Genomic DNA, 15620 nt, shown 5'->3' on the forward strand with positions numbered 1-15620 from the left:
TTATCTTTACTTAAAAGCATTATGGGAAGGTTCCGGAGGTCAGTTACAGCATAGTAAGATTAATCACTGTTTACAGTGGCATCCCAGCGCTGCAGCACCAGCACTGTTCTCTTTATTCCTCTCTTGGAGGTGGAGTACAACCAGTGCTGTAGCCAGGGAGATACAGTGCTGTATGAGCCTTGCCAGTGTGGACAGAGAGTAAGTTACAGCGCTGTAAAGCCACCACCAGCGCTGTAACTCTCAAGTGTAGCCAAGGCCTCAGTTACCCATCTGTAACATGGGAGAAATAGTATGCACACACCTGATGGGGTGCTGTAAGGTTTAATGCATGCTTTAGTAAAACGTCCTTGGAGGAAAGGTGCTATATCAGGGTCTGATCTAGAGCCTATTGAAATCAAAGGTTCCTTGCCATGCTGCTAAATGGGCTTTGCATTAGGCCCTCAACACAGCCTGAAACACGGCACGCACAACAGTAGAACTCAATGTACTGTGCATTCCATGTCAGCACAGAGGGAAAACCAAACCAACAATCCAGACGTGCAGCATGATGCAAAGAATGCAGCAGGCAAGCAATTAAATGCAGGAGCATGTGATCAAAACCAGCCAATCCCCAGCCATATAAATCCTTGGGTAACACTGCTTAGGCCTGGTTATTTCTGTACGAATTTCCTAAATATGCCACTGAACTCAAGGGCACAGATGGAACATTAAATGTAACGGACAGCTGGAGCGGCTATTCCTTCCCAAGACACGTGCACACTTGTTTCTCCAGAGCCATTGCCTTATGGAGTCAAAATCAGCAGGAAGCAAGCATTTCCAAATTACAAGCAGAACGCTTATTAACTGCAAAGCACAGAAATTTAATGAGACACCTTGTCCTTCTAGTTAAGCATTAGCGGAAGCAGTTTAATCGAAAGGGACTAGGATTTTCAAGGACTCATTCCTATCCTACAATGCTTGAAAATCTCCCTTTTCCCCAGCACATCCTTCCTCACAAAAGGGAGATGGGACAGCAGGGGGAAAATGCCTTTTCTTCAATAGCAGTCTTTAAGTCATGTTCTTGACAAAAACCAATGACACTAAGGTGAGTCACTAACAATCCACTATAAGCTTCTTAATGGACAGCAGTCCTGACTGATTTACACAGACAACATAACATGCTGTCACTCTTGGCCACAATCAAAGGCTACTAAATATTGACCGTTCCCATCCCAGTGACCCTCCTTTCCTGGCACAGTTTTTAGTTGTTCCTTTCACTTCCTCAAGTGTGTGCTTTTTGTGCTGTGGATTCTCACGCCCCTCCCCTCCGCCCCTCACAGGAGGTCTTTGAAATTTGATGGTAGGCAGAGGCTGCACAGCTTTCCAAATACCTCCAAGACACACTGATGCTGAGCACCAGCCCATTTTTTGTTTATTTACATTAATAACTATGTTCAGACAGGACCCAGTGTTGATCTTACGCCAAGGTAACTTCAGTGGGGTTAAGTATCAGAGGGGTAGCCGTGTTAGTCTGGATCTGTAAAAGCAGCAGAGAATCCTGTGGCACCTTATAGACTAACAGACGTTTTGGAGCGTGAGCTTTCGGGTGAATACCACTTCGTCAGCGCAGGTTAGTGGAATTTCTCCAGGGAGCGGTTGTACTATGCTAGCAGCAAGCTATTTCCCTCCCTTGGTTTACACCCTCTAACTGCGTAACAGCTCCGCTCCCTGCTAACTAACCCTCGTTTCTCTAGCTTGTTGCTAGCATATATATACCTGCCCCTGGAAATTTCCACTACCTGCGTCTGACGAAGTGGGTATTCACCCACGAAAGCTCACGCTCCAAAACATCTGTTAGTCTATAAGGTGCCACAGGATTCTCTGCTGCTTTTTCAGTGGGGTTATAAGCAAAACCAAACCCAAAGTAATTACCAGTCCTGGACCCCAACCTGCAAGGTACTGAGTGACCATAACTCCCACTACAAAACCTTGCAGTATTAAGCCCTCAATTAAGATCATGCAGAGAAATAATTAATTCAGGGTAAGAATTCAGGGACGATTCATTCATATTTCCCTTGGTCCATAGATGGGCCACACTGCTTTTGCACAGATGGGGGGAATTCATCCACCACCACTGCAACATTCTCCTCAGCTTTTGCTGAGACCTCACAGAGTCCCCTCCACCCCTCAGTGGAGCTTGTGTAAGGACTATGGGGCAATAGGTAGCCAGGAGCAGGGCGAGTGGGAGGAAATTAATATTGTCCCTTCATCCACACTGCAGGGATCAGGGAGGAAAGAAAATTAATTCCTCACCAATTCCATGATGGAGGGCTTCGGGGCAACCACTGACTGTTGGAGTCCGGACAGAACAACCTCAATGGAATGCACAACCCCTGCCCCCCACAGCATCTCTCTGCAAGGGAAACTTGATGTAGATTCCCCGCTCCTCCCCCCCCCCCCCCCACAAGACTCCTCCAGTAGGTTTTCCCTCAGAAGGGGGTGATCAGGCCCTTTTTTAATTGCCTAATCTTTATTTCCTCTATCTATCCTATATTATTTGTTTATGACTGGTTTATTATTTGTATTACAGTAGTACCTTGAGTCCCCAATTGAGACCAGGGTCCCATTGTCCTGGGTGCACATATACATAGGAAGATACAGTCCCTGTCTCAGAGAGTTTATAATCTGAATAGACAAGACACAAACAGTAAAAGGAAGAATAATTATCCCTCTTTTACACAGTGGGGACCGAGGCAGAGGCATTAAGTGACTTGCCCAAAGTCACTCAGAGTTTGTGGCATTGCTGAGAATTAAACCCTGGTGTCCCAAGTCACAGTCCAGGGCTTTAACCACTAGACCAGCCTTGCTCTATATTATTAGTATTTCTTTCGGTTTGACTTCTCCGCTGTGCGTGAGGCTTTTGTGCCCGTGACTACTGTTTTACTCTAATCCAAGGAAATAACCATTCAAACCAAGGAAAACAGCTGGGTCAATTTACCACTCTGGCTACAATGTGTATTTAATATAGCATCTTGGCTTTTTGTGTGTCCCCTTCCACTACCAGCTAGTGAATTGGTTATTGCTCTCAGTCTGTGGTTACTTCTGATGTCAGTCTCTATGGAACAGCTGCTTATGCTACTTTAAAAATTAAACAACAAATATTTTTGTTTTAAAAAAAAAAAATCTACAAAACATGCACACAACAATCAGTTTTTTAAGTGATATTTATCCATAAAATGCTGCTTTAAAAACCCCAGACAGAGAACCAGAGGTACAGTCCAGCAGAATGTTTAAGGTATCTTTGCTTTTTATAATAAGGAATGGATTGTTGTCCAGTGGTTAGAGCAAGGGGGATTGGGAGTCAGGGCTCCTGGACTCTATTCCCAGCTCTCCCACTAACTCATTGTGTGACCTTGGGAAAGCCAGCAAATCACTTAATCATGTTCTTAAATCCCACTGATTTAAAGTTTTAAACACGGCTCACATACTTTGTGGAATTGAGGCCTATAACTCAGTTTACCTGTGAAATCTAGACCACTTCTCTTATGGGGTGTTGTGCAGCACTGGTAACACTTGAAACACTTGTATGAAAAGCTATGCAGGTGTGAAGTAGTAAATTTTAAATACCACATATAGGTGATGGTTAATTACTCTGTCAGTGTGGTAGGCACACATTTCTGTGAGCCCAAAGGCCTCAAAGCAGGAGACAAATTTCATTACAATTTACAATAAGGAGACTAGATACTGTTCTGTATAAAGTATCTCCCACGAGTCATTTTGGGGAACTAGGATTCTTCTGCACCGCAAAACAACGTAACAGCTGGTTGACTAAAAAACAACAACAAAAACCACCTTGTATGCTAATCTGTTGAGATTCTGCCACAGTTGGGAGTCAGTTGATAAATACTGGGGGAGGAGGAGACTCAATGCACAATTAGCCAGTTGGAATCTTTGCCACAAGACATCTTTTGAGACCAGGAGATTAGTGAGGTTCAGAAAAACATAGGATGTTATATGGATAACAAAAATATCCAGAGTGGTTATATTAGGGATTTAAAAGAAAAAACAAAAACAAAACACAAGAGTTTTGGAAAGGAGATGAACCATACTGCTGCAGGGCATAAGCCAATTTCTAAATTCATAGAGGTCAGGAAGAAACTTTCCACAGGGGCAAGTTATCCCATAGCTGACTACTGCAGGATTTCTTGCATTGTTCTCTGAAGCAGCTTACACTGGCCTCTATTAGAAACAAGGTTCTAAGACTAGATGCACAGCTGGTCTGATATAGTATAGGAACCCTATGTTCCTATGAGTGGCATGCACAGTCAAAACAGTGATCATGTTTTTTGTAATCACTTCAAAGCTAGTTATTGCTCGTATGTCACATGCTGCTCTAGAATGCTTTCTTACTGCAGCTTACTCTTCCATTCATATCTTCAGGCTCACTTATAAAAATCCTTCTTTGAGCCCAGAAGAGTCCAAAGGGGCATTCAAGATTCAAAACTGGGAAACCACCATTTCTGTCATAAGCAATTACCCTGCAGCAATAGCATTTTCTATGGACATAGGGAATCTCTTCCTAAAGGTTCCCACAGTGTTTCATAAACTATCCACACACAGAGCACCACTGAAACACATCCACCTCTGAGGCAGCACTCAGTGGGGGAAGCAGGAAGAGAAAACTCTGGACCAAGACAACTGGGAAAACCTCTGGGTCTATGAAAAATACTACGAGGGTATTATCTTCATTGTACCTTATACCTAACATATCGCTTTTCTAAGGGGTGATCAGGCATTCTTTGCTGAAGGAAAAGCAGTCACTGAACCATTTGCCTAAGGTTCCAGAAGTCAGATATCTTACCACGCAATCTAGTTAGCAAAGTAACACACAATGCAGAGCAGGTAGTGAGACAGATTGCAGATCCACATGGCACACCACACAGCAGCAACACCTTCCAGCATCCCTAGGGCAGAGTGTCATCTAGAAGCTAGAGCACTGGATTGCAAGTCTAGACTCCTGGATTTTATTCCTGACTCTGCCTCACTGCAAGACCTTAGGCAAGTCATTTAACTGTACCTCAGTTTACCAATCTGTCAGCCGGGTATAACACCATCCATATAAGGGAGTTTGTCAGCCGTGAAAAAGCCTTAGATGTATTGAAAGGACTCAGCCTCATATAATACTTTAAATCCTTCCAGATAAGTGCAAAATCTCCTCCTGTTCCTTGGCGTTCAGCTACTATTCCATTATTATTCCTAAGTCATACAAACAATAAATAAGATGTTGCAGCCATTTGCTGACTGGACCTTTCTCTGTGCATTATATTCCAACAGTTCTCAAAGAATTGTTTGTTTAGTTTAAACTAGATTCGGACACCACTGTCTAACATCTGAATCATGCTAATGCTTCATATTCATCAGTGTTCAGGGTTGAGCTCAGTATAAAGATCCACATATGCTGTGGCTTTTACTCAGACACACTACATTGCAAAGCAAGTGGCTTGCAGGCAGTTGTATAACCAAGTACTTAAAGCTAGTTCCTATTTGGAGAAACCCAGCTGCAGTTGTAATGCAAAGTCCCTGTGCCATATGTCACACAAACCCATCTTTAAATACATATCCCTCTTCTTTTGTGCTACATTCCAGCATAAACCCTCACTATTTCGAAAGACAAAAGTAACAGGAAGCCATGTGTAGTAAAATAAAATCATTCTTTAGAGACAGAGGTAATCAGCCATCCTTGGGAGCCAATAATGAAGGTCATAATAAATATAGGGATCACCTCTGGGGCAATTTTCAGATTAGACTTGGTCAGCAACTGCTAAACTGTAGGAGAAAATGAAAGATAATCCACTGTGGGGGCAAGGGAAATCTTTAATACTTAACACCCAGGCTCTTCTAGGGCTAATTATCTTGGCTGATTCTCAAATGTTAATTTGCCATTTCAAATCAAGAGCCTCAGAAACTGGAGATGGAAATGACTTACTGGATCTAGAGGGTAAAGGACTGTTTCCCTGTAGTTTTTTGTTGAGCAAGTAAATAAGGAATTACTTGACTTACCCTGCAACTCTTGCTGAAATCAATGGAGCTGTGAACGCTCACCACTTTGCAGGATCAGGTCCTCCTTCCCTTCAAAATAATAAAGATGAGGTGATTTTGCGAGAACAGGTCCAAATAATGATGATATATGGAGATATACCTATCTCATACAACTGGAAGGGACCTTGAAAGGTCATCAAGTCCAGCCCCCTGCTTTCACTAGCAGGACCAAGTACCATCCTTGATGGATTTTTGCCCCAGATCCCTAAATTGCCCCCTCAAGGATTGAACTCACAACCCTGGATTCAGCAGGCCAATGCTCAAACCACTGAGCTATAATAATAATGATCAGGAAGCACAAAAGACTATTTTCCCCTGGTTGGTATAATTACAAGTTAAATTTTGTCAAACCTGTTTGAAACATAAAGAACCATCCTGGCTTGAGTTCGGAGAGGACCACGCTCAAAATAAGTCATGGCCAGGTGGGTGACAGCATAGAAGTTAACTCTGGGTAACTGAACTCCTGTTAACATTTCTATGCTCCTTCAGATTGGCACCTATCACTACTGTATCAGAGTGCCTATTTTATCAAAGAACTGCAGCTTCTCATGCTGGGCCTTACAGCACATGTAGCTGCATAACCAAAAGGGAATGTCATCCCTTTTACTCTGCACTGCTCCTTTTAACATGCAGGAGGTTTCCCACCTGCTCTCTTGGGTTTCAGTCAGATCCAGAACGTTAGGCCTGGTCTATGCTAACAGGTTTTGCTGGCATCATAACATCAGCTAGAGATGCAGCTTGTGCCAACATAGGTACTTTGACAAAAGCCCCAGGGGAGATGCAGTTATACTGGCAAAAAAGTGCTTTTGCTGGTATAGTTTACTTCACTCAGGGAGCTGGTATAAGCTATATTGGCATCTGTTCTAGGACATTTTATGAGGATAGTTACAGCAGCAAACCTTTTAAGTGCAGACATGGGATTAGAGTCTTTCACATGAAGAAGACTTTATATTTCTTCTTTCTTTATATGTCATTTCCTTAATCTGAAGTTATCTAAATCAAACCCAAAAACAAACAAAAAAAACCCCAAATACACATGTGCACGGCTTGGCAAACAGACATAGGGCTCAACCCTATACTTCACTGGGAGCTGATGGCACTCAGGCGCCTCCCGCAAGCTGTTTAGCACTAGTTGAGCCTATAATGAAGCATGATGCTGTTTCAAACTAACATGCCAGCAGGGCTACTGCGCTGGTTGGCATGGACAAAAATATTCAAAACACACATGTAAATACACCAACAATTTTAACAGGCCCTGGCACCTTACACAAAAACCCTCACACACATTTACCACCACACGACGAGTACTAAGATGCAGTCTTAAAGCCATCAGCACAGGAAAGACACTATGTATTATACTGCAGCACCTAAATGGTTTGCAATTACAAACATCCCTGACTGTTATTCTCCTGCTTTCAGAGTGTAAGGGCCTTCTGCTTAATGTGCAAAAAATCATTACTGATTTGCCTAAGGCAACATAGAGCAGAAAGATTGCACACGTTTCTATGGAAACAAAATTAGTAGAGTAAAAACCACACTCATGGGTATTGTAAATTATTTACCGGGACAGGCCCCTGTCAGTTAAGATCTGATAAAAAGATTTAAAGGTAATCACTGGGCAGAGTGTTGCAACCGCTTAGTATGGGTTACTGAAACTGCAGTTGAAGAGAACAATTTTGGTTTTCTGGCCATGTGTACCGCATAAACCATTTTTGTTTAGAAAGCAAAACTCACTCCTGTTCAAGGAGGGGGGGGGCACACAAATCAACACAGGTAGTGGTGAAGTTTGAATGTTAAATATCTTTCAGATCCTGCATTTTTGTCATCATATTTGCAGTTTGGAGATTTCTTTGGTGAGGTGAAGGTGCAGCAGGGATCGGGCTGAGTGATATGTGAGAGAAGATAAGTGGATGTGCAGCCAAGGATGCCATTCTGTGCTCCAGATTCTAGGCTTTAAAACAAAAATCAAATCTCTTGCCCACATGGCTGCACCATGTCTAAGGGTATGGTCTACTATGCAGTAAAATGCCCACAGCTGGCCATCTCAGCTGACTTGGGTTCGGGCTGCGGGGCTATAAAACAGCAGCGTACATGTTCAAGTTCGGGCTTGATATTCCTGGTATTTCTAAAGGAAACCACAAGAAGGGTGAGGGGAGGAAAAGAAAGAAATACTTTCTTAGAACAAAAACTCCACCCCTTCCTTTCCCTCCCATCGTTCAGGACTTCTTTATACATCATGAACAAACAAAAGATGGCATAAACCCAATTAAAAAAAAAAAAAGACACTAGCAGTTCACCTTTAAGGCACAGCAGTACAGCACTTCTTAATATACTTGCGGGGGCATTGTTTAGGTATGACTCGGAGATTAACAGTGTGTCACCAACACCACTTCTGCAGCCTTTAGGTGTTTTCTGTACAGATCGTCCATCTAAATACAAACCTGACATGGCCTTACTTAGCTTGCAAGGATCACACTTATAAGTTGGTATCACTTGAAACCGCAGATAGAAAAAAAATGGAGTAATTCAGTCTCAAAGCCAATAGGCATTTGACTGGCACACATGCAATCCAGTGAATGCATTGAACTGACATCTAGGTACAGCTACAGTAAGTGTGTGTTGTATTCTTGCTATGCAGTGACACAGCATCTTATTTAAAATAGCCCTCCTCTTTTATTCTCCCTCACACAGTGTGACATGGCTCAGTGAAGGAGAAGCTCCTTGGAAAACTAAACTTCCTGGTGATGGATGTTTAATTGAACACCAATGTGTCAGATATCCATCCTCCAGGGAAACAACAGAAATGTTTCCAATGAACCTTGGAAAAAAAGGTTACATTTGGTACATTTGGGCTCTTAGAGGATAAAGCTACAGTTCACTAAAAAATGTAGTTTAAAGTTTGCTCTGTTTCTGTTGGCATCCCGACACAACGGACAATAATTTTACATGGAAAATACATGGACAGATTAACCTGGATTTAAAGTCAGTGTGATGTTCAAATAGGTTCTAAAACCCTTTTCAAACTTGGAAGCACAGCTTGGACAAATTGCAAAAAAGAAAAGGCACAATACATTAGGGCAAATCTGAAGGTGGTACTAATTATAGAAAAGTTGAAGGGTCCAGGATTACACGATTTCGACACATGAAGAGATGATCAGAAGAATATATAGGAAACAGAGTGTTAAATTTAGAATTGGAGGGTAAGAGAAGGGTTGGAAGACCTAAAACTATCATACAAAAGGATGTGATTAGCGAAGAGTTTACGAGGAACTGCTTCAAGACAGACTAGAATGGAGAAGGACACGATGAGCCAACCTCACATAGATGGGATTAAGGCTAGAAGATTATAAGATTTCTCAGTGGCAAAAGAAGCTGATGGCTTCCTTCCATTGTCTCATTTCGACAGACACCTAAACTCTCTGGGTTCAGCCTAGACACACACAATAATGCTGCTGCTGCCTCCACCGCCTCCTGTGCTGATTTATTATGGCCCGCCACTGAGTAAGGATAAGGTCTTCCCCAAAACCCCATTACGCTTCCATTTAATTTTTAATTAGCATAATTAATTTCCACATGTAATTCACAATGCATCGCAGTCCAGATATTTTGAGCAAAGGCAATTGCAAGAGCAAAGGCAATTGTTAGCCAATGGTAGTTCACAATTTAGAACAGACCTAAATGTTGACATGATTAATTACTACACCTCTACCCCAATATAATGAGACCCGATATAACACGGGTTCGCATATAGCGCAGTAAGCCCCGGGGCACTGTCAGCGGGGCTCCGGCGGCGATTTACAGGGCCCGGGGCTCCGGCTGCTGCGGGGAGCCCTGGGCCCTATAAATCACCGCTAGAGCCCTGCCACTGTTACTCCGGAGGTGCGGCAGCAGGGCTTGGCTGGCGATTTAAAGGGCCCAGGCTCCCCACAGCAGCTGGAGCCTGGAGCTCTTTAAATCACCACTGGAGCCCTGCCGCCGCTACCCTGGGGCTCTGGCAGCAGGGTTCTGAGGGTGCTTTAAAGGGTTCAGAGCTCTGTCCGCTGTGGGGAGCCACAGGCCCTTTAAATCATTGCTGGAGCCCTGCTGCTACTACCCCCATATAACTGGGTATCACCTATAATGTGTTAGGGATTTTTGGCTCCCAAGGACTGCGTTATATCGGGGTAGAGGTGTATTTGTATTGCAGTAGCGTCTAGATGATCCATTGTGCCAGACACTGTGCATACACAGAACAAAAAGATGGTCCCAGCCCCAAAGAACTTACAGTTAGAGTATAAGATGAGATATAATAGGTCAATACAACAAACAGAGGGAGAGCACAAGGAAACAACAAGACAATATTGGTCAGCATTATAGGCTGTGTTCCCAGCATACCAGCAGCTGAGCTTTCTGTAGGCATCACAGCAGAGGTCAGTTTTAAGGAGGGATTTATAGGAGGACAATGAGGTGGCTCTGCAGGTGTTTACAGGGAGCTCCTCCCATGCATAAGGGACAGCATGATATAAGTTGTATCTATGTGCAAGGATGCCAAATGAGTACCATGGGACCACCTTAGATAGTTGGGGGACGGGAAAGCAAACATGCATTCTTTCCATTCCCTTTTCTGCCCTCCTCTCTCCAATCTTGATCTTAATCATAACTAATAACAAAATAAATTAACTGCATTTTTGTTAAGCTTCTAAATTTATACCACCTGGGCTGCATTTGTACCATTGGGAGGCTTGTCCCCATCTTTCCCTAAAATCTGAGGGGGAAGAAATCCTGTTAAATGGAGAACAAGTCCCAAATGTATATTAGGGGAGTTCACGAGCACATCTGTCTCCTCAACCATGGGCAACAACTCCAAAGGGTGCTAGTATAATGGACTTAATCACTACAGGATAACAAAACCACTGCTACATCTGCATTTCTAAGAGAATATTGCTGTTTGCAGGACTGCCACAGAAATCTTAACTAGAACAGTTTTCATTCACCTATGCATTGCATTGTTATCCAGGTACGTCACTCCCTTAATTCCACTGCAATCTTCATCCAAACCTGCATTGCCACTCCTCTGTTGTTTCCTTAAATCCCAGCTCTACAGTCCAGCAAATAGAGTATGCTGCAGCTTGCCTCCACAACCATGTAAACAGCACAACTGCATTACCCCCCCCACTCCACTGACACCACTTCCTCCACTGCAAGATCCAGTCCACATAAGTATTTCTATATTCCCCTCTCTGATCTCCCCATTTGTCTCGCTCGTTTCCACTCTGTCCCTTCACACAATCTGGATACTCTTGGTGCAACCGCTTTTTCCATCAACTCTCCATCTCATTTCAAATCCCCTGTGAAAACAGTTTCTATCATTTCCCCGTACCTGTTCTTCCTTTGTTTTCTCATCACTCACTTTCTAACCAAGTTTTATAGCCCCATAAAGCATTCTAGGACATGGTTTGCAGGGAGTGAACCAGTTCAAAAAGTTGGATTTCACTGCTTGATCTAATTTTAAGAAATGCAAGCTTCAGAAGTAATTCCACCTAATAACAGAGAGCCAGAAATATCTAGGTACCTCTAGCTTTGACACAAGAATGAAGAAAAATAAGGTTTGAAGATGCTGCTATGCCTGATCAAGAATGAGAATGCAATTCAGCACACCACACCTTAAATGTTCTGAAGGATATTTACATATTCTGGGGATATTACACTGATGTCAACTGTAAACTGCTGCATAAAAATATTGAGAAAAAGAAGATATTGTTATAATTGACTCTATAATTAGGTAAAATGTTAAAATCTGCTTCAAGACTGAATATCACTGCAACTTACCTAACAGATGGGATATGCTTCATTCTCCAGAGACGATCTAACTATTTTCTTATTTCCAGTCAGTTAAAAACTTGCTTTCATGTGACTGGACAGCAAAAGAACCTTTAAAACAGGTATGTATAATTAAACACACACTTAAATGCATCCATTTGCCTTAGTTAATAAAGGCCTGCTGTCTATCCCTGCCTCAATGTGGCCTTCCAAGAAGACAGAGCAGCAAATGAGAAATTGACAAGCTGTCAGACAGAAGGAAGAAATATCATTTCCTGAAGTCAGAGCTCATTTTCTAGCAATAACACCAGATAGAGAGCTGAAAGGAAATGCCAGGAGCACAGGCAGTAGCATCTCAATAGACAGACACAGCTGGCACAGACACCCATTTAACTATGTGTCCTGGCTGGGCTTAGCTTAAAACGGGGACTATTAACGGATATAGAGGCAGCCCCTTGGAATAATAAAATCCATTTGCAAATGCAAGAACACAGCAGCTAAGAAGCAAGTTAGTATTAAACTACCTTCTAATTGAAGAAAAGATGTCAGATAAAGATGAGCATATTACATTGCAAAACAAAGTTATTTTAAGGGCACCACTTTCTGCCATTCCACATGTACTTGGCTAGCAACAAATTATGCAGATACACACACATTGTTTGGTTGACATAAGATAATTATTTCAATATTTGAAAATAGAGGCAGTAAATATATGTGTGGCAACTCCTGTCAATTAGCATTGGCTGAGTGGATGGCATAAGTGGCTGCAATCCCTGAAGAAGCTGCTCAGCTGTTATTGGAAGATGCCCAATTTCGATCTGCAGGTTGTTTTTGCTGAATTGGAGGCCAGATTATGAAACGGCCTATTTTTCAGCTAGAACAACAACAGATGAGAAAGGGAAACTACAGTGTCCTCCCAGGTAACAAAAGGGAAGATCCCAGACGTCCATCCTTTTTACATTCTCCCTTTGTTCTCTCTCTTCTTCTGTTCTTCATCCTACTTCCTTCGTGTCCTCTTGGAGCCAACTGCTTTTGTGGCAAGGTCGAAGGACAATGCAGAATAGATACATTCATCTCATACACATTGCCACTCAATGTGGGGATTCAAAGATGTTTTTAGATTTTTCTGAGTTTGATGGTGAATTTCACCCTAGTGTAAAAGAGCCCACAAAAGGCTCTAAAGGACTTGGGTCCAGATCTTCAAAGGCATTTAGGTACTTAACTCCCATTGACTTCAGTGATTTCAGTGGGAGTTTGACACTGAAACACATTTGAGGATTTGGGTCTTATGCCCTGTTCAAACACCCCTAAGAGTAAATGTGAATCTTTCCATTGACTTCAATAAGCTTTGGCTCAGGTCCTTAATACAGAGTTTTTACAGGGCACTGGTGTGAATTTCACAGTATTTCTTTGCTTTGTATATGCAAAGAGGATAACATGCACTGAAAAGGAATACACCTCTACCCTGATATAACATTGTCCTCAGGAGCCAAAAAAATCTTACTGCATTATATCGAATTTGCTTTAATCTCCAGGAGTGTGCAGCCCCGCCCCCTGGAACACTGCTTTACCACATTATATCTGAATTTGTGTTATATCGGGTCGTGTTATATCGAGGTAGAGGTGTATTATAAAGACAAAATGGCCCCATAGCCCATTCTGTAGAGGCTATGGTTATCGACATTCTCTAATTGCCATTGAACAGAGAGAAGAATTTTCCTCTCTGGGAAAGGATTTTCTTTCTACACATCATCTGAAGTTCGCAAGATCCAGAATTTAAATTCAGGTAGATTGGCTTAAGCAAAGTTTATATACACACATGCCAGATTCCAGCAACTCAGCCTTGCCTAATCTTTCAGCGGCAAAGGCTCAAATCTGAGATTTTGGTCCTTTGCCTCAGCATTGCAGAATTGTGCAGAACATTTTATTGCAGGGGCAAAAACACTGTCACTGTGAAGATGCTGCATTAGGCTTAAAAAACACTCATGTGCTCTAAACTACTGCAAGAAAACAGACATAACACTGCTTCAGACCAATTTTACTATATACCACTTTGGAGGCTGGAAGATGGAAATTGCTATGCGAGAACGGACTAATGATCCATCTGTTCTGGTATCCTGTGACTGACAGTAGACAGTACCAGATGCTTCAGTAGAGACGTAAGACTCCCCATAAACAGAGTATTTTGCAATAACCCAGTCATGGGGGAAAAAATTTCAGCTTCAGGGCTGAAGCTGAAGCCCAAACTCCATGCACTTAGTGATTAGTTTATTTCCTGAAGCATTAGGATTTGGTATCCCATGTAAACCTGTAGCCACCCTAATATTGAGGATATTCTTATTTTTCATATGAATGTCTAATACTTTTTTAAGCCCTACTAGGCTCCTTGCCTCAATGGCATTTTGAAGGAGTGAGTTCTACTGGTTAATTAGGCATGATGTAAAAACAGCTTGACATTTGTTGCCTTTTTATTTGAATTGAGTGTCCCCTTGTTCTCCTATTATAAAGAGAGAGGCATCCACTTTATCTTCTCTATACCTGTCAGCATTTTATAAACAGACCTAAAACTAATCTAGTATCTAGGAACTTATCTGGCCCCTATTACCACAGTATCTGAGCAACCACATAACCTTAATGGATTTATCCTCACAACACCCCTCTGAGGGCAGGGCAGAGCTATTATTTCCATTGTAGAGAGGGGGAACTGAGGCACAGAGACTAAGTGACTTGTCCAAGATCACACAGAAAGTCTGTCAGTACAGAGAACTGACCCCTGGGTCTCCTAAGTCCCAGGCTAATAGGTTACTGCCCTAACCCCTAGACCAGCAGTCCAAACCCCATTTTAATGGGGTCACCAGGGCCAGCATTAGACTTTTTGGGACCCAGGGCTGAAGCTGAAGCCCAAGCTCCACCTCCACCCAGGGCAGTGGGGCCCAGGCTCCAGCCTCCTCTCTCCCCCACATTCCACTGGGGTCATGTAGTAACTTTGTTGTCAGAAGCGGATCATGGTGCAATGAAGTTTGAGCACCCCTGCCCTAGACCATCCTTCTTCTCATCACTACTAGTGTCTCCTGCTTAAACTAATCAATTCCACCCTTTTACTTAAAACCATGACTCCTCAGGGCTCCAACACAAAAATAAAGAGAATCCAAAAATATCATAACTTTCAAAAAAAAATCTTGATATTCTAAGCCATGATATTGCACCCAGCCCCCTCCAGTGATGATTTTTGGGGATAGCAGTACAAATGACTGCAAATAATCTCTATAAAATTACCTTTGCCAAAAAGAAAATGCACATTTGTCAGGAAAGAAAAACAAACAAATTTCAGCATTGAGACACTGTGGCCTTTGTGAGGATTGACTCTGCTTCTTCAAAGTCATTCTCTTAAAAAAAAAAATTGCTTCAGTTCTCAGTCTTTATTGAAAATCCAGTGCACAAAAGCAAACAGCCCATTTTCTGCGGAGTTTTTAGAGTGAGAAAAAGTTTTCCTGACATGCTGAGAAAAGGGGGACGGGTGGAGTACCATATCAAAGAAGGCAGAAACAACTAAGCTCTTTCCACACACTGAAAGGATAGAAAATGACTGGGAATTGCTCTGTATTCAAGGAAAGTGTGTATTAAAAATTAATGCAGTTTCTCTACCAAGTTTATTGCAACCGTAAAAAAGTCTCTCCTATTCTGACTATATTTTCTGATGTCCAAATTGAAACCCATTAGACTTCAATAGGCTTCAAGTAACA

General features: G+C 42.4%; 1 protein-coding gene across 7 annotated transcripts in view; it reads right to left on the reverse strand.

Moving 5' to 3' along the window:
• CUEDC1 (CUE domain containing 1) overlaps positions 1 to 15620 on the reverse strand; it is a 123600-nt gene that overhangs the window by 69380 nt on the left and 38600 nt on the right. The window contains exon 2 of one of the 7 annotated variants that reach the window (XM_075059551.1): positions 6040 to 6108. The exons of 5 other annotated variants lie outside the window; for them this stretch is intronic. The gene's annotated coding sequence lies outside the window, so the exon portion shown is untranslated. Of the gene's footprint in view, positions 1 to 5965; positions 6109 to 15620 lie in introns of those variants that run through there. One more of the 7 variants, XM_032779376.2, reaches the window with a different exon arrangement.

This window comes from Chelonoidis abingdonii, chromosome 20 (assembly GCF_003597395.2).
Source record: "Chelonoidis abingdonii isolate Lonesome George chromosome 20, CheloAbing_2.0, whole genome shotgun sequence".
Lineage (NCBI taxonomy): Eukaryota > Metazoa > Chordata > Testudines > Testudinidae > Chelonoidis > Chelonoidis abingdonii.